Source organism: Sus scrofa, chromosome 17 (assembly GCF_054392235.1).
Source record: "Sus scrofa isolate SSC_HxYL_T2T_F1_AM1 chromosome 17, Sscrofa_HxYL_maternal_Yorkshire_Landrace_v2.0, whole genome shotgun sequence".
Classification (NCBI taxonomy): domain Eukaryota; kingdom Metazoa; phylum Chordata; class Mammalia; order Artiodactyla; family Suidae; genus Sus; species Sus scrofa.
In genome coordinates, this window is record NC_139399.1 from 49,765,032 (window position 1) to 49,791,149 (window position 26,118).

A 26,118-nucleotide genomic window follows, 5' to 3' on the forward strand; every position below is an offset into this window, starting at 1 on the left:
ACAGCAACGCCAGATCCCAGCTGCGTCTGCGACCTACACCACAGCTCATGGCAACGCCGGATCCTTAACCCACCGAGCAGGACCAGGGACCGAACCTGCATCCTCACAGATACTAGTTGTGTTTGTTACCACGGAGCCACCACAGGAACTCCATGGACTTGTTAACCCCTTAATGCCCTATTCGATCGCTTCTGTACCAAAAGGCAGTGATGTTGATGAGAATGACCTGAGCGACTGTAACCACTGGTCTGGTGTATTTCTACAACTCCCCTGTTGTCAAACGCTAAATCCCGCCATCAGGCACAGGACTTGATTTCTCTTTTGGGAAATCTGGCCCCTGCCCCTTTAAATCTTCAATCTCCACCAGCCTTGGTGAGGAAAAGAGAGGGGAAGGAAGTTGGTATTTAGGTGTGAGTGCAAGTGAGTGGTTGTGTGAAGGAGTGGGAGGGCGGGGTGGAGGCTGGGGGACCCCGAGATATTTTCTTTCTTGTCTGTTTTTTCCACCCTATTTCTTTTTCCTCCATGTCAACACCAAACAAGACAGGACTAAAATTAATGGGGAAAGCAGCAATTAGCAAATTAGGTTAGCGGCGTGTTGCGGAGTGGCACGGCTGCCAGGTGCGGGGTCTCTGGCAGGATATTTATTAGGGCCTGTCAGAGAAATGACACTTTGATAAATGGAGTTGGGTAATCAGCCCCACTACGACAGCAAGCATTGTGAGGCCTCAGCTTGTGAAACTCCAGAAGCCAACCTTTGTTATGATTTTAAAAAATTTTTAACATGCACAAAAGTAACGCAGCAGCCACATCCGCCACCGTGGAGGAGAGCGACCTGGAACCCAGGTCCTGAGGGCTGGGGGTTGGGTGGCGTGCAGAATCGTGAGTCTTGAGTTTTCCCTTTGGAATGTGCTGGAAAGCATGGTCAAAAGCAGCCGACGTGGACAAGTCCGAGTTTAGGAAATGCTCAGGAGTCGGTGTGAAACAGCGACACTAACAAAAGGAGTGGGGAAATTCTGGCTTCTCTGGGATCCTCTGTAAGGTGACCATTTGCTGAGGGGACAGAGCGCTGGACCTGGACGGAAGGAGGAGATGCTGGGCCTGGAGGAGGGTGGAAAGCCTGCAGGACTTACGCCTCCAAGAATGGCTTTCCCGAGATCTCTGCTGAAGGAATTCCTCCTCTTGGCACACGGATGTGACTTGGCTTCTTCTCCAGTGGCCAGCTTCCCGGAGGGAGCTTTCGATAACCAGGTGGAGGGCAGTGTGCACAGCTGGTGACAGGTTTTGTGGGGCAAGACTGGGTCCCTGGCCTGAGATGGGTCACAGCCATTTCCAGAAGCCTTGCCATACTGAGCAGGTGTCTCAGCTCCATGTAGACAGGGCTGGCAGGAAAGCCCCTGCCTCTGCTCTGGGGCCTTAAGCCTGCTGGTGGTGACCCAGTGGCCATCGAGTCCTCCACCCCCTCAGCTGCTGAGACTGTGTGCTCTCTCTGGCGCTGGTCGTGTGGCTTTAGACCAAACTTACCAACTGACAAGGCGACCAACTCTCATGGCCTCTCAAGTCTGGTAGTTCTGCTCCAATTCCACTTGGCTTGGCCGAGGCCCTGACTCCCGGCCCTCTCGCCACCCTTCCCTGTCCCACTGGACCCTGTTACTCTACCCCTAGCCAACGCCTTGTGTCAGGCTATGGGTCAGACCCACCTGGTGTTAATCTGGGTTGAATGGAGCTGAATTTGCTGTATCTCCTTTTGGACATTGGAGACTGGACTGTTGACCTCCTGGTCTCGGGGCCAGGCCCCCAATCAAGTGGTGAGTCTCTAGTGCCCAGTCCCCACTTCCTCTTCTTCTCTATGCCTCCTGCCAAGGTTCAGTGAGCCACAAGCCTGGACCTGCCCCAGCTGTGACTTTTGTGTGATTTCTTGGGTTGAAGGGATGACCTCCAGCAGGTGTGTCCCAAAGGCTCTGGACTCAGCTTTCCCTAAAAACATGGCGGTGAGAGAAACTGACAGAAGGTAAGGACCCAGGGAGGGGGTCTGGGTTGTGCCCAGTTGTTCCAGGTATTGGCCACCAATGTCTCCTGCTTGCCCCTGAATTGGTCCTGAGTCTCTGGATGTTTTCTTTTTATGGCTGTGCTCTTGGCATATGAAAGTTCTCGGGCTAGGGGTTGAATTGGAGCTATAGCTGAGGTCTATACCGCAGCCATGGCAACGCCAGATCTGAGCCATCTCCTCTACGCTGCAGCTTGTGGCAATGCCCCTGAGCGAGGTCAGGGATTGAACCTGCATCTTCACAGACACTACGTTGGGGTCTTAACCCACCGAACCACAACGGGAACTCCTGGACTTTTGTTTTTTGCGCCCTTGGCATGTGGAAGTTCCTGGGACAGTTAACATCGTGAAAATAAACATCGTGAGAGTTATTTTCTCTTTTATGTGCGTTTTTCACTTGACCTTCACAAAACTTCCTTGGCAGACTCTGTAGGTTTTATTTGAGGCTTGCCTTTTAATTAATTAATTAATTTAGCTGAACTTGTGGTATGTGGACGTTTCCAGGCTAGGGATCCAACCCATACCTTAGCAGTGACTTGACCCACAACAATGATAATACCAGATCCTTAACCGGCTGAGCCACCAGGGAACTCCCGGGGCATGCCTTTTTCAGATAAGAAAACTGAGGCTATGTGATTTGCCCAGTTACTATGCTAATAAGTAATATGCTCTGCTAATAACAAATAAACCTTGAATGAACTTAGATCTTTTTTTTTTTAAAGTCAGTCTTCCTAATTTATTGGTTTTGCTGAAACTACTTATTTTCATTAGTAATTTTTTGGAAGTGTAGCATCAAACAGAAAAGTATGCAGATCATACACATAGAGCTTGGTGGATTTTCACAAACCAAACCTTGTATAACCAGTACCCAGATCAAGAACTAAATTCTGGGAGTTCCCGTTGTGGCGCAGTGGTTAACGAATCCGACTAGGAACCATGAGGTTGCGGGTTCGGTCCCTGCCCTTGCTCAGTGGGTTAAGGATCCGGCATTGCCATGAGCTGTGGTGTAGGTTGAAGACGCGGCTCGGATCCCGCGTTGCTGTGGCTCTGGTGTAGACCGGCGGCTACAGCTCCGTTTAGACTTCTAGCCTGGGAACCTCCATATGCCGCGGGAGCGGCCCAAGAAATAGCAAAAAGACCAAAAAAAAAAAGAACTAATTCTGGAATTCCTAGGGGGCCTAGTGGTAAAAGATCAGGTGTTGTCACTGCTGTGGCTTGGGTCACAACTGTGGCACTGGTTCTATCCCTGGCCTGGGAACTTCTGCAGGTTGTGGGTATGGCGCAAAACAAAACAAAACAGTCCTCCCTGTCCTACTTCTAAAAGTATAGATTGGTTTTGACCATTTTTGAACTTTTTATAGATGGAATCGTACTGTGTGAAACTCTTGTTTCTGGCTTCTTTCCTTCACATCATCTTTGTGAGACTCACACATGTGACAGCATGAGGTTGTGTCTCCGTGACGAACTTCTCTGTTCTTCTGATGGGCATTTCTGACAATTGTGCTGCTGCAACCCTTTTGGAACAAGCCTTTAGTAAACCTGATTCCTTTTTCTGTTGGGTGTATACCCAGGAGTGACACTGTTGGGTCCTAGGGGTTGTGTCTTGGACCCGACTTTGACCATATTCTCGCATTCTCTTGTTTATTTCATTTATGTTTCCCAGAAACATTTAAAGGACGTATTCCCCCATCTCGCTTGAGTCTGAGTTGCTGTGCTGAGGAAGAACCAGCTACATGCCTTGTATCCTCTCAGTCGAAACCCAGTCCTCTCAAAGCCCTCATTTTGCAGCTGCTCCGCCCCCATCCCCTACCATCCTCTCCCCTCTCCTGCCCTTTTGCTCCCTCTGCTCCAGCCACACCAGCCGGTCTGCTGTTTCTCACACCGCCTAGAGCACACACACCTTGGGCCTTGGCCTAGGCGGTTTCCTCTACTTAAGATGCTCAAGCCCTAGGTATCTGCCTAGCCCCTTCTCCCACCTTTTTTAGTCTCAGCCACAACGTGCCCTTTGTGAAGCTTTCTCCCACCACCCTCCGTGATGCTCTGGCCTCCCTTCCCATCAGTCTTTCCCTTTCACTCACCTGGTTTTGCTACATAAGCTCATTGCTATGATGGGTCAGATCATATGCAATACCTGACTCTGTGCTGGTGTTTCCTGCAGCCCCCACCCCGACCTGGATTCTGCCCGCCTCCTTCACGCTGCATCCTCAGGGCAAGCCCAGAACCTACATATGGTGGCCCCTCCATAAATACGTGTGGAGTGAATACTTGTCTAAAATACAGATATCATCAGTGCCAAGCATGGGCACCTTGTCAAAAAGGAAATTAGAATAATTTCACTTGACATTCTTCGGGGATAGATCTTAGATCGTGGTAATTGCCTCATTTTGGTAAATTAGTTGCCAACGGAGCAGTTAATAAGAAGATCTAAAATTTTTCTGGGGATTGAATCTGACGTTTTCCTTTTCTTGGAAAATCGATACATTATTTATCTCCGGCCCCGCTAACATTCTTCTTGATGTCTCAAAGATCGTTCATGTGACTCTCAGATGACAGCCCCGAGCTTCTGCTGCTTCCCCTCCTCCCTCCACTTGGTCTGCGATGCTGCTTCGAAGCAGAGTTTTTGCCTCATCATCAACCTTTCCTGTGCACCTGCCCACTGTCCTGGGCCTTGAGGACACAAAGGCACAAAGGATGATTTCTCGGCTTCTGGAGCTTTCTCAGAAATCTGTGTGAGGACAGAGCTGCAGGTAGAGTGACAGTGGCTGGTGAGAGCAGGGGACGGGGAGGGCCGTGAGCGTGGTGGGATGGGCATGTGTCGGCGCGGGGGGCAGGGGGAACTTGCGGACCCTGGTGGGTTATAAAGTATCAACAAATAGGTATTGAGCTTCTGCTATGTGGCAGGCACTGGGCTGAGCCCTGGGGACACTGCCGCGATGCAGACACAGATTCTGTCCTTAGGGAGCTCCAAGCCTAGTAGGCATAACACATGTACAAGCAAACAAAGCGATGAAAAGAATATTTTGCTTGGGATAAGTGCCGAGAAGGAAATGAACTTGATGATGACATTCAAGGTGAGGTTAAAAGAATTATGTAGATGGGAAAGGTCAGTGAAGGCCTCTCCAAAGACCTCCAAGGAGCCGTGGAGAATGAAGAAAGGTCATTTCAGGCACTAGCAGAGGCCCCAAGGTGGGAAGGGCTTGGTGTGTTATAGAAACTGAGAGGAGACCGGGTATTGGGTGGGAAGGTGGGAGAGGGGTACCCCATGGGATGGGCGGGGTAGGCAGGGCTCAGACCTTACAGGGCTTCATAGATGATGAGCAGGCATTGGGATTTCTGTTAAGAGCAATGAGAAGAATTTTGGGGGAGAGCATGGTTTAATTTTCATTTTGCAAAGCTCCCTATGGCTGCAACATGGAGGACAGACTAAAGAGGGATAAGAGGAAACACAGAGAGAGCAGAGGGGGGAGCTGTTGAGGCTGTTCTGGAAGAAGGCATGGTGGCCTGGACTGTGATGAGGTGGATGAGATGCAGAGAAAGGGCTGGATCTCAGGTGTGTCAGGGAGTTTGGGTCAACAGGACTTGTTGATGGATTGGATGCGGGCTGGGGGTAGGGAGGAGGCAGGGACGATTCTAGTTGCCCGTTTGAGCATCTGGATGGATTGTGGTGGCATTTATAGGAGGAACACGCTTATCCATGATGCTCTTAGCAGTGAGTCATGAGTTATTAACCTTCCAAGTCAGCACGGAGGTGACCACATCCTCTCATCACCCGAATCCTGAAGAGAAGCCTATCTGCCTTGATTGTGCAGTAAGGAAGCACCTAGCGCCTGCCCAGCCCCATGCTGAGTGAGTATCTACTATGACCAGGCTTTGCGCAGGTGTTGGTGTTTCCAAAATGAACCAAACCTCCCGACTTTTGAGAAGCTCACAGTGTAGCTCAGCTTTGTATCCTAACCCTGATCCACTGGTGAAGATTGGTGCTCTGTGTTGAGAAGAAACTTGAGCCTGGCCTTCATGGGCAAGAGTGTTAGGGTCCATGAGCAACGTCTGCCATGGTCACAGGGTGGAGGGGGTGTGGATCGCCACGGCTGGCCAGCTAGGGTCTTAAGGCAAATTTCCGTACCCACACAAAGTTTTCTTTTTTTTTTTTTTTGTCTTTTTGCCTTTTCTAGGGCGGCTCCTGCGACATGTGGAGGTTCCCAGCCTAGGAGTCTAATCAGAGCAGTAGCCACCAGCCTACGCCAGAGCCATGTGTCTGCAACCTACACCACAGCTCACAGCAATGCCGGATCTTTAACCCACTGAGCAAGGCCAGGGATCGAACTCGCCACCTCATCGTTCCTAGTCGGATTCGTTCACCACTGCACCACGACGGGAACGCCAGTAAATGCTGCTTTGTGTTCTCATGCCCCAGTCACTGCTTACATACCAGGTAGCCTTGGGCAAGTTTCTTCACGTCCCTGAGCTTCAGTTTCCTCATCTGAAAAGTGGGAATAATGCAACCCCTGGCTGATGGAGTCACAAGGATTACATGAGATTGTTTCTGGCCCAGAATAGGCCCTTTGAATGCAGGTTTCAGACCACTATAGAAAAAATCAAGTGGCATCTGAAGCCATAGACATGAAGGAAATCAAACCTGGGCATGAACATTGTTTAGCCCAGGGGTCTACACCTGTTTGCACCAGGGTGAGCAAGGCAGCTTTGAGCCTCCTGCAGCTACAGGGGCCCTAGGGACATGGGTTTGGGCTGGGTGTGGTGAGGAGGGAGTTAACACGAGCAGGGCACAGTGTGGATTTGGACTAAGTAAATGTTTTTGGTGGTACAGGAGTCACCTGGAATGGCCAGGAGATTTTGTCCCTAGAAGCTGCAGGATTTGAACAAGAGCAGGCATCTTTCAGGCCTCTGCCCTGACAGTTGTCTCAAATAGTTACGGAAACAAGGACTTAGGTCTTGTAGATTGGGTTCAAATCTTTACACCCTCTAGCCTCCAGTTACTACCACTGCCCCTGCCCTAACAACAGGACCCCCAAAGGAAGCTCCACAATATTTTGTTCATTGAGATTCTCCCTGTCAAGAGCAGTGTCGGGCATAAATATCTACTATTTATAGATAGGTTACAACTGCCACTGTTAAAGAAGTAGCAGATCACATTTACATAATGTTTCTATTCACATCTTTTAATCGTCGCAGCAACCTTATGATTTAAGACAAAGGGTGGGCAAACTATAACCCATATGCCAAATCCAGCCTGTGGCTATTTTGTAGACCCACAAGCTAACAATGTTTTTTTCATTTTTTAAAATTTTTTTTAAGAATTGTAGGGGTTACCTTCGTGGCGCAGTGGAAACCAATCGGACTAGGAACCATGAGGTTGTGGGTTCAATCCTTGGCCTCGCTCAGTGGGTTAAGGATCTGGTGTTGCCGTGAGCTGTAGTGTAGGTGGCAGACACATGGCTTGGATCTGGCGTTGCCGTAGCTCTGGCGTAGGCCAGCAGCTGTAGTTTCGATCAGACCTCTAGCCTGGGAACCCCACATGACACAGGTGCGGCCCTAAAAAGCAAAAAAAAAAAAAAAAAAAAAAAAAAAAAAAAAAAAAAAAAAAAAAGAAAAGAAAGAATTGTAAACAAACAAACAAAAAACCCAAAGAAGACTATAAGAAACTATCTGACCCATAAGGCCTAGAGTATTTACCATCTTGTTCTCTGCCGATCTCTGCTGTAGAGTATTTGTCAGGCTAGGCTGGGTTATGCTTTGGTAACAAACAGCTCCAGACCTTAGGTGATTTGGCCTAATGAAGATTTATCTCTTGCTGACTCAAGCCGGCCTGGGTCTGTGCAACCCTCCAGGGTGTCAATTTTCCAGGTAATCAGCCTTCCGGGTTCTTCTCATCCTAAGGTTCTGATATCTTTTTTTCTTTTCTTTTTTTTTTTTTTTTTTTGTCTTTTTAAGCCCACTCCTGTGGCATGTGGAAGTTCCCAGGCTAGGAGTTGAATTGGAGCTGCAGCTGCCAGCTTATGCCACAGCCACAGCAATGCCAGGTCCGAGCCGCATCTGCAACCTACACCACAGCTCATGGCAATGCCAGATCCTTAACCCACTGAGCGAGGCCAGGAACTGAACTTGAGTCCTTATGGCTACTAGTCGAGTTCATTGATTTTGTTGCCACTGAGCCACAACAGGAACTTGGATATCTCAACACAAGCCCCCTTAGTTGTTAATGGCTGGGGACAGAGGCAGAGCATCTCATGGGAGCCTTTCATTGTTTCAGTCGGATGTGGCTCTTGCTACTTAACACATATATTTCACTAGCTGGAACTTGTCACATGGCCCTGCTTGACCACGAGAGACTGAGAACTGTGAGGCACCTGGAAAAAGATGGGGAAACTGAGTTTCAGAGCAGTGAGTGCCCGGCTCAAGCTTACAGAGCAAGGAAAAGACAGAACATGGACACAGACCAGGCAAGTATGATTTTCAAAACCCTTGATCTTATCTATTATATTCTCCCACCCTTATATCTCCTTGTCCTGGCTGCAAACTCCATTAAACATCCCCCTGCTTTGAAGCAGTTCAGACAGAATGTACCCGTGGTTGCTGGCACATCTCCCAGAGAAGCTCTCTGAGCTCCGTTCCTCCCTCCTCCAGCCCCAGACCTCCTGGCGGCGGCCCCAATGGGAGTGGAAGGTGCCCTGGTCTGAGTAACTCATAGCTCCATCGGCTACCCACAGTGATGAATGACACCCATCCATCCTGGGCTCTGCTGATGGCCCAGCTCATCCATCATGGCCTGGCGCTCCCAGGTGATGTATTAGTGCCTGGAGAATGGATGGCTCAAAAGCCAGTCTTCTTGGGAAGGAAACCGAGCCAAAGAGTGGATTCCATCTAATTGAATCCACTGGCTGGGCTGAGAGGTACTTTGGCAGCCCCTCTCGGGCTCCTGCAGAAATAGGACTTGCAGTTCTTGAGCCATCAGGTCATTCTCAACTCATAGCTGATAAATGGGGCATTATTTTGAAGAAAAAAAAAAATTTAAGGAGGAGCTATTCGCAGATTTGCTTCATGATGCAAAGCCAAGCAGACTGGGTGAGTCTTCTGGGGATGAGTGAAGTGTGAACCAAGCAATGGTGGGGTGAGAAATAACTGAGATGGATCAGAGATGCTGGGCCAGTAGATCAGTCAGTGGTCAAGACTGTGAGGTCCGCAGTCACGAGGACTTGGGGTTGTGTCCTATATCTGTCACTTGCAGACTGTGTGACCTTGGGCAAGTCCTTCGACCTCTCTGAACCTCAGTTTCATTTTCTATACACGGAGAATAATGGTTATGATGATTAAATATGAATCACTCTCTCTCTGTCAGTGTCAAGCATAGGAAGCCTGGTACAGAGTAAGTGATGATGATGGTGCTGATAAGAATAGTTATAATTAAATACCCCAAAACTGTTCTCCCTGCTCTTTGCTCCTTAGAGGTTGTAGTATTGCCAGAGAGGCAGTGGTATAATTGTTACTCCCCCACTGAGCGGTGGCTTGACCAGCCTCATGACTGCTTCAGCCAATAGAATATGCAAGAAGGGATGCTGGGCCAGTTCGGTGCCTAGTGAGCCTTTCAAAGAATTAGACCCTTGACTTCCTTTTTTTTGGAACATGTGCATTGGGTGAGCCAACTGCCCTGCAAGATGCCCAAGTGCCTTGAGACTGCCATGCTGGGAGGAAGCTCAAGTTACCTATCTGGAGAGGCCATGTGGAGAGAGATGCCCAGCCAGCCGCCGTCTCTCCCAGCCATCCCAGCTGGGATGCCAAATATACAGGGGAAGAAGTCACCTTGGATGTTCAGCCCAGTGGAGCCTTCAGATGATTATAGCACCAGCTATACCACCATGTAACTGCATCTGCACAAAAGACCCCAAGTGAGACCCACTCCACTGAGTCCAGTCAATCCATGGAAACGAGAGAGAGAAGGAAGCACTGTTATTTTAAGGTACTAAATTTTGAGGCAGTTTATTATATAGCAATAGATAACTGGAGTAGGAGCCAATCTGTATAGTGGGATTATTCAGATCAAGTTTCTAAATACCTTCTGAATATCAAGAGCTATGCTGGGAGCATAAGCTAGAGAATGCTGAATGCGAATGTCTTGAAATCCAGCGTGTTTCCTTTCACACCTTAGGGTTCGGAGTTCCTGTTGTGACTCAGCAGGTTAAGAACCCAACACAGTGTCCGTGAGGATGTGAGTTTGATCCCTGGCCTTCCTCAGTGGGTTGAGGATCTGGTGTTGCCATGGGCTGTGGTGTAGGTCACAGATACGGATCTAGTGTTGCTGTGGCTGTGGTGTAGGCTGGCAGCTGCATCTCTAATTCGACTCCTAGCCTGGGAACTTCCATGTGCTGCAGGTGTGGCCATAAAACAAACAAACAAGTAAGACAAACACCCCCCCAAAACCTTAGGGTTCTAAGATAATGCTGCAGAGAATGCCTTTGTCAGCCTCAGAGAGAATACACTGATTTTTTGGGGTTATACAACTTCAACAATTTTTCCTCTGTACCCCCTTGATTCCCTTACTTCTCTTAAGTAACTCCTTTCTCATTTTATTTTTACATTGAATAGATCATAGAATAAGGACTCTATAGACTGGCGCTTCTCAAACCACCTATGTAAGAGGAAGAGTAATTTTTTCCTTTTTAATTTTCAACCTGCGGCACATGGATGCTTTTGTAAAATACAATAAAAATGAATTACTGGGAAAATGAAATAAAAGATATGCTTTTTATTAGAGTCAATGAGCATGGAGTTACTCTGCCAAATTGTTATTAAGGTTTTTTAAATGTTTGCTTGCAATTTCTGTTCTTACCAATTACAGATCATAACCAGTTTTTGGATAGCACTTAATCCGTGGACCAGAATTTGAGCAGTCATGTTCTAGAATACTCCTCACTTACCTCACACATCACAGGAGATGCTACTGTAGGTGAAAAGATATGCAAAGGTGGGGAGAAGCATTTTATTTTATTCTCTTATTTTAATTTTATTTATTTATTTATTTTTGTCTTTTTAGTGCTGCACTCACAGCATATGGAGGTTCCCAGGCTAGGGCTTGAATCGGAAGATGTGGTATATATACACAATGGAATACTACTCAGCCATAAAAAAGAATGACATCATGCCATTTGCAGCAACATGGATGGAACTAGAGACTCTCATACTGAGTGAAATGAGCCAGAAAGACAAAGACAAATACCATATGATATCACTTATAACTGGAATCTAATATCCAGCACAAATGAACATCTCAGAAAAGAAAATCATGGACTTGGAGAATAGACTTGTGGCTGCCTGATGGGAGAGGGAGGGAGTGGGAGGGATCGGGAGCTTGGGCTTATCAGACACAACTTAGAATAGATTTACAAGGAGATCCTGCTGAATAGCATTGAGAACTTTGTCTAGATACTCATGTTGCAACAGAAGAAAGGGTGGGGGAAAAAATGTAATTGTAATGTATACATGTAAGAATAACCTGACCCCCTTGCTGTACAGTGGGAAAATAAAAAAAATTATAAAAAAAAAAAAAAAAAGCTGTAGCCGCTGGCCTACACCACAGCCACAGCAATGCAGGATCTGAGCCTCATCTGTGACCTACACCACAGCTCACGGCAACACCAGATCATTAACCCACTGAGTGAGGCCAGGGGTTGAACCTGCATCCTAGTCAGATTCATTTCCACTGAGCTACGATGGGAATTCTAATTTTGTTTTTTTAGAATGGCAGAGACCGAAGTCTGTTTTGTAGGTAGAGAGAAGGGAGCCAGTGGGGTGGGAGAGCTTGGGGTCCTGAGAAATGGGTGGACTTGTGGCATAGTACCTTGGAGAGGCCGCAAGAGACAGACAGAATTCCAGGGATGAGAATGAGCCTGGTCTCAATCAGGAGGAGGGACAGGAGGCAAAACCAGCCTTGCCTCTCTCAGGAGGCCCCAGGCCTGCCCACCTCTGCCCTCCTTTGGTCTCCTGACCTGTGCTTTCTTTTCTTTGCTGCCTCTTTCAAGCTGGACTTCCCGTCCTTGCCGCTGGTCTCCTTAGTTTGGTGACCTGCTTGGGTTCTCTTTTCTGAAGAGCCTCTTTTTTTATTTGGTTTTTTTTTTTTGTTTTGTTTTTTGTTTTGTTTTTTAGGGCTGCAGGTATAGCATATGGAAGTTCCCAGGCTAGGGGTTGAATGGGAACTGCAGCTGCTGGTCTACACCACAGCCACAGCAAGCTGGATCGGAGCCACATCTGCAACCTACACCACAGCTCATGGCAATGCCGGATCCTTAACGCACTGAGGGAGGCCAGGGATGGAACCGCATCCTCATGGATAATAGGTTTGTTTCTGTCAGTCCCTCCTGACCCAGGCTGGATAACTGTCTCCACTTGAGCCTCTACCCGCTGCTGGAATGACCTGCCACAGGGCCTTTGCACATGACATTCATATCGTCCTTTCTCCTCCTCCTTTATTCCCACTCATTCTTCAGATATCATCTCAGCTGCCACTTTCACGTTATGGGATTGTGTTAATTCCTTCTAGATGGCAGATATAACTATAGTAAAAGAGCTAACAATATCTAGTACTTTGTGCCAAGAACCATTGTAAGTAACTCTTGCATATGTATTACTTTGTTGAACCCTCACATCAACCCTGTGAGTTTGGTTTTCTCACAGATGAGGAGCCTGTGTTACATCCCCATGTGCTTCTGGTTTATACTTCTTCACAGAGCTGGACTTTTCTGTCTATTTGTGCTTTAAAAAAAGGTCCCCCGGCCCCGAATATGAAACACATATGCTCAGGGACTGCATTTGTTTTGTCATCATAGCCTTAGTCCTAGCATAGGGCCTGACGCAGTTGGTGCTCAATAAATATTTTCAAGGCCTTCGTTGGCAGCTCTGAGCCCCAGAGACCTGTCCTGTCTTTGAGGCCTGCCCCTCTCCACCCACCCCATAGCCATCCCTCTGCATACCAAATTTACGGTGGGGTAGAAGCGAAAGCAGAGAGCAGGGCTTAGTGACTTCTAGGTAGCCTTGCAGCTGCTGAGCAGCAGGCCATGCAGGAGGACAAGGGCAGTGGAAAAGTGGGGTGTTTGGGGTGAAAGAGCAGCTAAGCAGATGGATGGAGTGGGAGTGTGGCAGACATTGAGCACAGCTGCTGGGGTGCAGCCAGGGCCACAGGGGCCAAGCCCTGGTGACTGATTTCCTGGATGGTTAGAGCTGAGCTTTAATAGCAGCCTTGGCGGTGACAGTGATTGAATTCCCAGCTATGAAGTCTATGGCCTGGGTCAGGCAATGGGCGGGGGACTGGGAGCAAGTTGTGTGCGTGGTGGCGTATGCATACATGGCGCATGCGTACACGGTGTATGTGGATGTGCGTGGGTGCATGTGCATGTGCATATGTGCGTGCATACATGTGTGTTACAGGTATGGGCTGGTATGGGTGCATGTGTGGTTGTGCGCATATGTGTGACTTTCCATAGTTGTGTGTGCATTAGGTTGAACAAAAGGAAATTGCTGAAACAATTCCATGGGTTCCATGGGGTACAAACACCAATGGGTGGCAATAAATCAGGTTAAGGGGTTAAGTGTCCATGGATAGTGGACAAGCTCACGCTGTGTGTGGCATAGACTCAGTATGGTGTTTATGATGTGAGTGCAAGGGAGCATGAGATGGCTACAGGTGACTGTGCACACGTGTGTGTGTGTGTGTGTGTGTGTGAGAGAGAGAGAGAGAGATGAGGAGGAGAGCCGGCTTCACGTGTCAGGACTTGTCTTCTGCTCAGATCATGACATGTACATAACTGAGTGCTCCAGCGATCAGCTATGTCCTGCCGAATACACGGGACATCCTCTCTCTCACCACCCACCTCCACCCCCATGTGTGAACACAGGCATCATTTAAAAAATATTTCAGGAGTTCCCATCGTGGCTCAGTAGTTAATGAGTCCGACTAGGAACCATGAGGTTGAGGGTTCAATCCCTGGCCTTGCTCAGTGGGTTCAGGATCCGGTGTTGCTGTGAGCTGTGGTGTAGGTCGCAGACTCGGCTTGGATCCTGCGTTGCTGTGGCTGAGGTGTAGGCTGGTGGCTACAGCTCCGATTGGACCCTTAGCCTGGGAACCTCCATATGCTGCGGGTGCGGCCCTAGAAATGGCAAAAAGAAAAAAAAAATTTAAAAGCATTTTAATATATTTTGTTTTTTATTTTCCTTGCAGTGACCTGTAATAAGATTTGTATTGTTTTTTCCATTTACTAAAGACAAGTTAAATGAGATTCAGAAAGGTTTTTATTTTATTTTATTTTTTTAATTACATTTTCTTTTTTTTCCCCCACTGTACAGCATGGGGACCCAGTTACACATACATGTATACATAATTTTTTCTCCCATTGTCGTGTTTTGCTGTAAGTATCTAGACGTAGTTCTCAGTAATACAGAGTAGGATCTCATTGGTAGTCCATTCCAAAAGCAATAGTTTGTATCTGTTAACCCCAAGTTCCCAATCCACTCTCCTTCTCCCCGGGCAACCACAAGTCTATTCTCCAAGTCCATGATTTTCTTTTATATTCAGAAAGTTTTAATGACTTTCTTGAATTTCTACAATCTTTAAGCTCAAAAGCAGGAGCTCCCTGGTGGCTCAGTGGGTTAAGATTCTGACACTGTCACTGCTGTTCGAACCCTGGCCCAGGAAGTTTCTCATGCTGTGGGCTTGGCCAAAAACAAAAACCTCAATGGCAATTAAGTCAGTATCTATTATGTACACAGCAGCTTCCCTGCCTTTTTAAAAATTGAAATACAGTTGATTTATAGTATTATATGTTTTAGGTGTACAATGTAGTGATTCACAATTTTTAAAGATTATACTCCATTCATAGTTATTATAAAATATTGTCTACATTCCCTGTATTGTACAATATATCCTTGGAACTTATTTATTTTATACATGGTAATTTGTACATCTTAATCCCTTACCCCTGTATTGCCCCTCCCCCTTCCCCAATGCTAACACGAGCTTGTTTTCTCTATTTGTGTATCTGTTTCTTTTTAAAATATTCTTTAGTTTGTTTTATTTTTTTAGATTCCACATATAAATGATAACAGTATTTGTCTTTCAGTATTTGTCTTTCTTTGTCTGACTTAGCATGATACCCTCCAAATCTATCCATGTGTTTGCAGATGACAAAATTTTGTTATTTTTATGGCTGTGTAGTATTCCATTCTGTATATATACTGTATCTTCTTTATCCATTCATCTGTTGATGGACACTTAGGTGAATACCATATCTCAGCCATCGTAAATAAGACTGCTATGAACATTGGGGTATATGTATCTTTTCAAATGTGTATTTTCATTTTCTTTGGCTATATACTCAGGAACGGAATTGCTGGGTCATACAGTAGTTCTATTTTTAGTTTTTTGAGGAACCTCCACACTGCTTTCCACAGTGGCTCCACCAATTTACATTTCCACCAACAGTGTATGTGGGGCCCCTTTTCTTCACATTCTCACTAATATTTGGTGTTTGCAGTCGTTTTGATGAAGGCCATTCTGGCAACTGTGAGCTGATAGATATCTCATTGGGGATTTGATTGGCATTTCTCTGGTAATTAGTGCTGGTGAGCATCTTGACATGTCCAGGCACCATTTTTGACCAGAAGTTGGACAGTACTTGCAGCCCTACCTCCCAGAGCCTTTGTTTGTGCCAACCACAGGAAGGTGTCTCATCCCTTCTGTAGAATGAACTGGCTTCTTAGTATTCCATCATATTTATTTATTGAATTCTTAATAATAATAGTAAGTCCAGTACTTCTGGATCTTTAGGCGGCTTGCAAGCTCTTACTGTTATTAATAATACTGTGACGAAACATCCTGGAAGATACAGCCTCTGACACTTGCCTAATTATTTCCTTAGAATAAATTCTTTGAAGTGGAATTGCTAGGTCAAAAGAAAGGTACTTTTGAAGGGCTTTTGTTACATATTGCCAAATTGCTTTCCAGAGCCACTGCGTTAACTTGCAGTCTTAGCAGTAATGCATAGTCATACCTTTTTCTTGATTTCCCCATCAATACTGGATATTGTCAATCTCTTAAATCTTCGCTATTTCGAGCAGTGAAAAATTGTGTTTTATTGTTTCAAGTTACATTTCTTGGATTCCTAGTGAGTTTGGATATCTTTCTAGAGGTGCATTGTTCAAAGATCTTAGTGGCGACCCCACATGGCATCTCCACGACACAGAGGAGAGGATCTGGGCATTCATTCCTTAGGCAGATGTGTTTTTGCATCTAGTACATGCCATGTAGTGTTTTAGGTGCTGAAGTTACAGCAGGAATAGGACAGACATGGTTTGTGTTCCAGAGCCCACAAACAGCTGTGTGTGTGTCTGGTGGAGGGGTATTGTTGGTGAGGGGAGACTTGGACCTTAGCTCTAGGGATATCAGGTGCCTGAAGCAGTAGTGAAGGAGCCACAAGAAGCAGGGCGTCAGTTACAGTCAGTGCTGCCCTGAGCTGTACTGGAGCCGGTTGCAAAAGGAAAAATCAAAACCGCTAATCCTGTCTTTATTCAGATTTTGCTGTTGTTCATCATGGCTTTTTGCATTAATGATGATTTTAAGAAAAATACTGTATTATGATAGTAGGTAGGTACCTTGATTGCTGAGTTTTCTTGGCATATCTTTATATTTTACTCTAGAGATGAATGCCTCATTCATCTTATACTTTTAATCCTGGACCTCCTGATATATCCCTAATTTAAAAAATTTCAGTGCACACATAGGTGAGATCCTGCCACCTGAATGCAGGGGCCTACTGACTTACAGCTAGACGCTGTTCTGACTGCATAACCAGGAAGATAGCAAGTCCGTTTAATAACCATCATTTTGAGCAATGGCTGTCTGCATCAGCCCCTGTGTTAGGCACCAGGGATATAAAGTCAAAACACCCAGTCACTGTTCCAGAGGTGAGAGTCAGAAGTCCAAGTAAATAATATGCCCTGTAATTATCCATTAACCACCCCTGTTCTTAAAAGACCTGGCGGCTCATTACACCATCTTTTTCCCCATCCGGGCTGCCATCTTTGGTGGATAAAATACATACGAAGGTCTTGGACAACTAAGTCTTAAGAACAATAGAAACATAATTATAATAAGTGCAAGCTATTTAAGTACCCACTATGTGCCAAGCGTGACACCAGGCACTGGTAATAGTTAGGTTCAGGAAGAAAAACAGAAACTACTCTAAACATTTCAAACAGATGGAATTTAAGTAGGGAGTTGATTACACAGGTGATGGGAAAGTTGAGAAGCCAAACTCGACTTTCAAACCCCGAGGATGTGACTGTCAAAGAGAGGTAGGTTAGAGTCCGCCTCTGATTCTTCAGTTTGAATTGCCTTGCTTGATAGAGGGGACTTAACATGCGTATCTATGCGTCCCTTCTAGACTGACCATATTTTGCAATGGCCGCAAAACTTGACCAACTCTCTGGGGGTGTGACCGTCATTTGATTCACCAGAGGTAAACCTCTGGACTCAGAAATACCTGGCTTGAATCTTGGGGATGCCGTTTTGGCGAGGCCACTCGGAGTTTATGCAATAGCAGAAAGCCACTACGCCTACCAGGGCTGGAGAGACAAACGAAGGAGATGGGTTTATCAGAGCCTGGGGAGAGGAGGGAAGAAGTTGGGAACCTAAAGTGATGTGTTTCATGGGAGCTAAAACTATAGAGAAGATGCAGTTGTCGCTGGAGATGTTGCCTGAAGAGAGAGGAAGGAGGTGGTGAAGATACACCCAGATTTCACCTTCCTTCTGCCTTTTCGTCTCTCACCCATACTGCCCATTGCCCCAACCCTGCTGGAAACTAGCTGACCTTAGATCTGAGTCAGAAGTCAGCTCTCTTTAAGAGTTCCCTAGTGGCTTCAGCATGTAAGGATCTGGTGTCAGTCATCACTGCTGTGGCACAGGTGCAGTCCCTGGCCTGGGAATTTCTGCATTCCACTGGCATGGCCAAAAAAAAAAAAAAGAGAGAGAGAGAGAGAGAGAGAGAGAGAGAGAAACCAGCATGATAGCAGACAAGTCTAAGAAAAGCTCCCTAGTGCATATAGAACATCTTTTAAAATTCTCCTTACTATCCTGAAGTTAAGCACTTAATTCCATCTTAAATATGAGGCATCAGAAACCCCGAGAAGCTAAGAGATTCACAAGGACATAATAGTGGAATCGTATTTGAGGTCAGGCTTGCTTGGGGCTGCACCTACACCACAGTCTTCTTCTCTGCCCTGAATCCCACCATCATCCAGGGCATCTTCAGTGCTCAGGAGGGCCACCCATCCAGTGCCCTTGCCTCACAGTTCCTTGGCCTCTTCATCCCCAATGACCTTCACTTAACTCCTCTGCTCCCACCAGGGCCACCAGAGTGCACAGCTTCCTTGAATTCTATGTGATCCGTGTTCCTGGAGTTATGCAATGTGCTGGCTCTGTTGACAGCTAACCACACCCATGACTCTAGTCTGGATCTGGTCATTATACCTGAACGCTTGGCTTCTAGAATCTTAGCTTCTAAGAGTTCCTTCTCTGTTCTCCTTTCCCTCACTCTGACCTCATGAATATTTATGTTCAAGTTCTTATCAGTCCACCAGCTCTTCCTGGATCTACTTACCTCTGTGCCCAATCCAGGTCCCATGGTCACATACTGCTCTATGTGCTCCATGCTACGCTCCCTGGCCGGTCCTTTTTGACCTTCAGCATGCTTTGCTCAAGAAAACCATGCAACTGTGGAGGTTGGGTTCCTTATACATTCATAATTTCCGTACCTGGTTAATTCCCTTGGAGAGCCCCCTCTGCTCAGCTGTAGTTTGAGAACTTCCTTTTCCCCCATAGTAGCTGCTCCTAACCTCATGGCTGCCCCTTGAGTCCCAGGCTGCTCTTTCTTGGGGGAGGTCCCAGTGCCTACACGCAGATGTCTCCATTCTGGACTGATGCCAATAGAATGTCCTAGGACCCACTGGAAGAGGAGGCATGTGAAAATAGGGTAGAGTGCAAAGTTTTGGGGCATCTTCTCGGAGGGAATGATAGGGGCATGATTGACTGGGGAGAAACCCCAGGGACACAGGCAGGGAGCCTGAGACACAAGTTGGACATTTTCTTCTAATGTATGTGAAATGCTTCCCCTTCCTGAGGTTCCCAATTTTCCAGGAATGATGGGCTCTGTGGCTTCTCAAGGGTTAACATATTCTCTCTCCATCCTGTGCCTCTGCCATTAATTACTCCAGTGGCTGCAGACACTTCGTGGAGCCAGGTCCTTGCTGTTCCAGCCTCAGAGTGGGTTTATTGCCAACCATGCATTATAAAGGGCTAATTGAGAGTCCCTTGCACCTGCTGGTTCCCCTTGTGGCTGGGATTCAGGGAGGGGGGAGGGGTTATTAATGAGCTTGTTGCTCATTATAATAAAACAATGGGGAAGTTGGCAGAGGGACTGGAGGTCCAGGTGTGGTGTCAGAGAAACTTGGTTGGCATTTCTGGAAACATGACTTTACAGTCTTATCACCTGCCTCCTGCCCTGGCTCTTGCTGTGACATCTGATGATAAAAGAGCTGTCACACTGAGAGGCACATGAAATCCTTGCAAACTCATGGCTGGGAGACCCACCTTGATGGAGGAGTTGCTGAGTTGGCACATGGTCCTGGTGAGGATGATCGGGATGTGTGTGCTGTGATCTCAGCCCCAGACTATTGGGAACAGATCTGACTGGGCCCGGGGGAGCTGGGCTTAAGCTGCAGCCTGGAGATGGAGTGGAAACCAGCAGGAGGCCACCAAAGTGACAACCTCCTGCACCTTGAAGGGATCTGGGTAATGTTCCGCTTTTGGCACGAGTGCAGGGCTGGGGCTAGGATGAAGCGCAGGAGGTACCCAGGGTGCAGAACTGATGGGGCCCCCACTCTCAGGCTGTGTAAATGAAGCCAAGCAGAAGCCCAAGGAGTCCTCCTGGTACAAAAGCCTTTCTGGGTCTCCAATTTCTTGTTCATAGGAAAAAGGTTTCCTACACAAAAGCCCTTCCCTGAGTTCCAAAGGGCAAGTTCAAACAGTTACTAGTTAAACAAGTGAGGGAATGTAGAAACAAAGGAAAGGCAGTCAAGAAACTATAGAGCAGGGAGTTCCCATTGTGGCTCAGTGGGTTAAGAACCTGAATAGTATCCATGAAGAGGCAGGCTTGATCCCTGGCCTTGCTCAGTGGGTTGAGGATCTGGCATTGCCATGAGTTGTGGTGCAGGTCACAGATGTGGCTCAGATCCTGCATTGCTGTGGCTGTGGTGTAGGCCAGTGGCTACAGCTCTGATTCTACCCCTGGAAAAAAGAATGGATATCTCTTAGGTTTTTATGCCCTGAGTGCTTCCTTAGCTCAGCCCATCCCAGTCGGGTGGCTGTACCAGAAGGGCCGGATGATGACTCCTCGTTGATATCCTCCCTTAGGGTCTGGGAGGGTCAGTGGATACTGCTTCCTGGTCCTTGGTTCTCTGGGAGCTGACCTAGAATCTCTTCTGGGGGCCCAAACTTCATTCAGGAGAGAACAGCGAATAGCAATTGGGCAGTGTCACTGTAATTCTCAAGATGCATGCGGAAGCAGGTAAGAAAAACCCTGTAGTGTGATGATGGCAAGTGGGGGCTCTTGAACTAGAACTTCTGGGTTGAGGCCCCCGTTTTACCATTTATAAGCAGAGCGATATCAGGCAAGATATTTAATACCCTGGCATCTCGGTTTCTCATCTGGAAGTGGCCTTTTTCTGTGCCTCAGGTATATAAATTTGTTTGCACCTGAAAAAAAAACCTTCTCCAAGGTCTTTGAAGGACTGCTTTCTTCTCCCCATTCAAGGCTCAGGTCAAATGTCACCCTTCTGGCAAGATCTCCCCAGGCAGCACTACCTAGATGAGGTACTTGACATCTCTTTGACTTATAATTTTCTTTTGACTTATTTAAAAACCTGTAGTTCTATCCCCTTCCTCATACTGTTTCAGAGTATCTGTGTTCTGTTTGGGGATTATTTAAAATTTGCTGTAGCCAATGATTTTATCTATTCCACTGTTACCTTTCCTTTAAGAACAAGCTCTTGGATTAAAAAAATCCTACTAATGTTTTCTCTCTCTGCTAATTCATTGCTTTCATCTTTTATGGTTCAATCTTCTTTACTCAGTCTGCCAATTCAAATGTTAATCTCATCCAGAAAATGTGCTTACCTAGGAATACGCAGAAATGGTGTCTAATCAATTATTTGGGCTTCCCACTCAAGATGACACATGAAACCAAACTTGTTTTAGTTGAGGCAGGTGGTCCTTAGCATTGGTTTCAGAGACTCATGACGTTTAGAGCTGAAGTGAGTTTGTGATTGTCTTGGCTTTCCCCTCATGGTGGCAAGATGGCTGCTCCATCTCCAGCATCACCCCAGTGTTCCGGGCAGGAAGGGCAAAGAGCAAAGGGCTTGTGTCATCTGAGTCTGCCTCCCTTTTTAAGTGGCTTTCCTGGAAGTTCCACCCAATAATTTCTAGCTTGATTTCATTGCCAGAATATGTCACCTGGCCACGTCTATTTTCAAGGAAATCCGAAAAAAGCAGTTAGTATCTTGGCCCATTTCCCCCCTGCCCCAAAGTCAGGAAGAATGGGTACTGAGTGGCAAACCAGTAATCTCTTGTAATACCTGTTCCATGAAGCAGATTGTTGATCTGGGTTTTGGCAGAGTTTCAGAAGAACTTGTGAAAGAATTAGCTCTTCTTAGGCAGGAAGACTGAGATTATGGACTGGATTTTAGAAGATCCCAGTAGGCTAATAACTAGCTTCCTATTTAGAGCAGACTAATGATTTGATATCCTGTAGAGAGGTCGCTATGGATGTCAGCCCTGATCCATTTAGCGTTTTTAACAATGATTTGGATGCAGAGACAGAAAATCCACTGATGAGATTCACAGATGAACTAAAGATGAAAAAGAAAAAGTGTGAAGAGGGTGGCTGAAAGAGTCAGTATCTGAAAAGATCTTGGCTACCTGTGTGGGGCCAAAATCTTATAAAGTGAATCAGCAGAGGAATAATGGAGTATCCTGTGTTGAGATGCAGAAACAATGACTCAAATCCTGGATAGGGAAGCTCTGGCTTAGCCTAGCTAGTCTTTAATGTTTCAGAGCTTTTAACTGATGCCTGACCATACAAATAATCAAGGCGATATGGACCTTCAAACCAATTCACCCTCAGGTGGTTTTAATAGAAATAGCATAGGAGCTGAGAGCAGGGCAGAGACTGAGAATGTAGTGGACAGTGTCAGACCCAGTAGTATCCAGGGGAAACATAAGCCTCTTTGCCTCTTTCAAAAATATTTCAGAGTTCCCATCATGATGCAGCGAAAACAAATCTGACTAGTATCCATGAGGATGTGGGTTCGATCCCTGGCCTTTCTCAGTGGGTCAGTGATCTGGAGTTGCTGTGAGCTGTGGTGTAGGTGGCAGACATGGCTCGAATCTCCTGTTGCTGTGGTTGTGGTGTAGACTGGCAGCTACATCTCCAATTTGACCCCTAGCCTGGGAATTTGCAGGTGTGGCCCTGAAAAGGCAAAAAAAAAAAAAAAAAAAAAAAAAATTTCAAGATTTGGGGAAGGATGTTTGGTTCCTCATTAGATTAAATTAAATTAGATTAATTTTTTTAGGGCTGCACCTTTGGCATATGGAAGTTTCCAGGCTAGGGGCTGAATCGGAGCAGCAGCTGCTGGCCTACACCAGAGCCACCGCAACTCGGATCTGAAGAGCATCTGTGACCTACACCACAGCTCACGGCACTGCTGGATCCTTAGCTCACTGAGTGAGGCCAGGGATCGAACCCGCATCCTCATGGTACCAGTTGGGTTTGTTACCACTGAGCCACGATGGGAACTCCTGGCTCTTCATTGTATGAAAGGAGGGCTGAGGAGATTGGAGCCATTGACCTATGGAAAATTGTGGAAAACTGTAGGATTTGGAGACATGCAAGAGGCTGACTGACCAAGGATGGAGTAAGATGTCATTGGAGATAAGGAGTTCCCTGTCACTAGGAGCATTCAAGCGGAGGAAGGAGGCTGTAGAGATAAATTAAACATCGAGTGGGTAAATGGACAAATTGCACCCTCACAGACACTCCTTTCATTCATGGGGCCCTTTGATTCTTCACATTTCCAGCTGACCCCTGGGGCCATCTGAATCAGGGAAAGGGCTGGTCCTGGAGGTAGAAGAGCTGCTAGCCTAAGGCTCTCAGGAAGCTGATAAAGCTCTGCAATATCCCAGGAGGGGCTGAAACACTGACTTAAGCCCCCAGGATGAAATGTACTTTTTCCAAGTAGTCTAAAGGTTTGGCTACTGGAAGGTAAACTGAGTCAGATTTGGCCCTTATCTAACACAGTGGGGGGGGATGAGGGGTTAACAGACTACCCTCTAACCTCAAACCACCTTGAGTCTTGGGAGGAACAGGCTCAGGGTTGGAGATGACCAAGTGTGGTCAGGACACTTTGGTTTATCTCATGATGGTTCAGTCATTTCTGGCTTCATTACTCATTAGTCCACGGTGTGTTGGGTATGACTCTAGGGGTATAAGTGAACCCTTCTATGAAGTTACCTAAACGTTCGTGGGGTACCCGTCATGTGCCAGGCATTCTGCAGGAGCCAAAGAGATGGAGAGAAATCAAATATGGTCCCTGGGCTGGAGGGGCTCACAGCCTCAGTGATGGAAAGGACCAAAAATCAAACAGATGTTTATGGGTGGAAGACCGTGACAGGCAGTTATGTCGGGCGCAAGAAAATTCATGTAACTACCTATGCCTGGGGCAGGGGCATCGAGGGATGTCTTTCTCAAGTTGGGTCCAGAGAGGGTCAGTGCTTTAAATGGATAAAAGCCCAGGATGGGCTTTCCAGGTAGAGGGGCAGCGTGGGAAAAAGGCTCAGTCTTGTAACGTCCTGGTGCATTCTGGGAATGGCATGCTTTTCTGGAAGAGGGAGGGTCATGGTGAGGGGAGAGACTCGGCAGATTTTGAAACTGACATTGAATGCCACGCCGAGGCATTTTTACTTTGCTCTGTCAGCATTAAGGAATCACCTGGGGCTTTAAAAATAGGACGTGGATGGGATCTGAAATTTCTTCTAGAGGTCACCTCCCTGGGTTCCAGAGTCTGTGGCTGAACAGGAGGGTGCCGGGGACAGGCGACCAGCTGGGCTCGAGTTGTCTGCATGGGGTTCTTTGCCCCCATTAGGTTGTTCCCAGACTGGATGATTCATTCTCCCCCCTCCCCCGCTTTCTGAGGGGACCTCAATGTCCTGGAGGAGGTGCTCTGTGCCTGTTTACTAATCATATGTGAGGTTCTCCTGGGAGACCCCCAGGCTCTAGGTGGACAGCTGAGGGCAGGGGAGAGAAATCGCTCTGTCTGCCAGGCATGGACACGAGTCAATTCATTCATTCTCTTCTCACCCCAACTCTGAGAGGCTGCAGGTTTTCAGCGTGGAAAACAAAGACCAGAGAAGTAAGAAAACGTGCTGAAGGGCTCACAGCTTGTCAGTGGCAGAGCTGGGATTTGAACCTGTATCTACTGGTCCTCAGCCCAATGCTCTTCCTTCACTACACACCAGAGACCCCACATTTGCCTTCCTCCAGGGCTGCTGGTGAAGGTGCGCTGGTGCTTCTTTGGCTGGTAGAGTGCGTGTCCAAAGGGCCCAGCCGACCCCGCAGCAGGCAGACAGGCTCCCCTGGCCCATCCCCAGCCTGTCTCCCACATGGATTCATTGCTGCTCACTGGAAGTATGATGCCTGGGTGGGAGGAGAGGGGAGCAGTGCAGCCATGCTGATCGGAGCTGGTACTGGCACAGCTGGCAGCCTGCACAGCGCCCTCATCGGAAAGCCATCCATCAGCTGGCGGTGCACCGCCATTCAGGCTCAACTGCAGAGCTGGCACCTCTGGGCCTCCTCAGGTGTGACGGTGCACCCGGCTCAGAGCCTCTGGGCTGGGCCTGTGTGTCTGCCTCCTGCAGCACTTTCAGCGGTAGTGAGAACCTGCTTGATTGAGGCATTCACTCTTGGGGAAGGTGAGGCAGGGGAGGGGAGGGAAGGGGGGGTTCTTGGGGAAACCCCAGGCTGGGGTCCTGGCACCTCTTGAACCAGCCCCTGTCTTCCCACTGTGAGCTCCCAAGAGGAGCAAGAATCCCCAAGAAAACAACCATCCTCAGTGTCCTCCCCCAAAGTTCCAGAGACCAGGGTGTCCCCACATATCTCCCCTGAGATGAGGCTGGAGGGCCAGGCAGGGCTGGGTGTGACCCAGCCAGACCGGTGTGTGAGTTAGTGTGGGAGCGGAGGTGGGAGGGGGTCTGCCTGCATTCAAACGGCTCTTGCCATTCCAGCTCCAGGGCCCTACACCCACTCCCCGGGATCTAGGTGTTATGAACCTGAGCTTCCAGGTTTAGAGCCGTGGTTCTTAAACATGTCCATGTGTCATAATCATTTTGTTAAAAAGCAGACTGCTGGGCCCCACCCTTAGAAATTCTGATTCACTAGGCCTAGGGTGGGGCTCAAGCATTTGCATTTTTTCATACATCCTGCTGTACATGAAATTCCCAGAATGTATTTATCTAAGTAACTGGAAATTTGTTTGTTCGTTTTGGTTTTTTTTTTGTCTTTTTAGGGCTGTACCCATGGCATATGGAGGTTCCCAGGCTAGGGGTCCAATCGGAGCTGAAGCTGCTGGCCTACGCCACAGCCACAGCAACGCCAGATCCCAGCTGCATCTGCGACCTACACCACAGCTCATGGCAATGACGGATCCTTAACCCACTGAGCGAGGCCAGGGCTCAAACCTGTGTCTTCATGGATACTAGTTGGATATGTTTCCACTGCGCCACAACCGGAACTCCCAAAGATAGTATTTTAAGATTTTGGCAAGGATGGTTTTGTTAAAAATACTGTAATTCCTATTTAAGACGTGCCGCGTTCTGTCATCTTCCAAAGAGGAAACGTCCATCCAGAAGGTGTGCAGTAAAAGCAGGTCACATTCGGAGACTTGGAGTGAACCCCCTACTATTGAGA

At 47.3% G+C, this 26,118-nt stretch overlaps 1 protein-coding gene across 3 annotated transcripts in view; it reads left to right on the forward strand.

Annotated features, from left to right (window-relative positions):
* DHX35 (DEAH-box helicase 35) overlaps positions 1 to 11,607 on the forward strand; it is a 193,604-nt gene extending 181,997 nt beyond the window's left edge. The window contains exons 22-27 of one of the 3 annotated variants that reach the window (XR_014832319.1): positions 4,571 to 4,791; positions 8,354 to 8,502; positions 8,687 to 10,016; positions 10,206 to 10,265; positions 10,896 to 10,999; positions 11,091 to 11,607. The gene's annotated coding sequence lies outside the window, so the exon portion shown is untranslated. Of the gene's footprint in view, positions 1 to 4,570; positions 4,792 to 5,721; positions 5,891 to 8,353; positions 10,017 to 10,205; positions 10,266 to 10,895; positions 11,000 to 11,090 lie in introns of those variants that run through there. The other 2 variants (XR_002340163.2, XR_014832322.1) reach the window with 2 other exon arrangements.
* Positions 11,608 to 26,118: the final 14,511 nt, after the last annotated feature.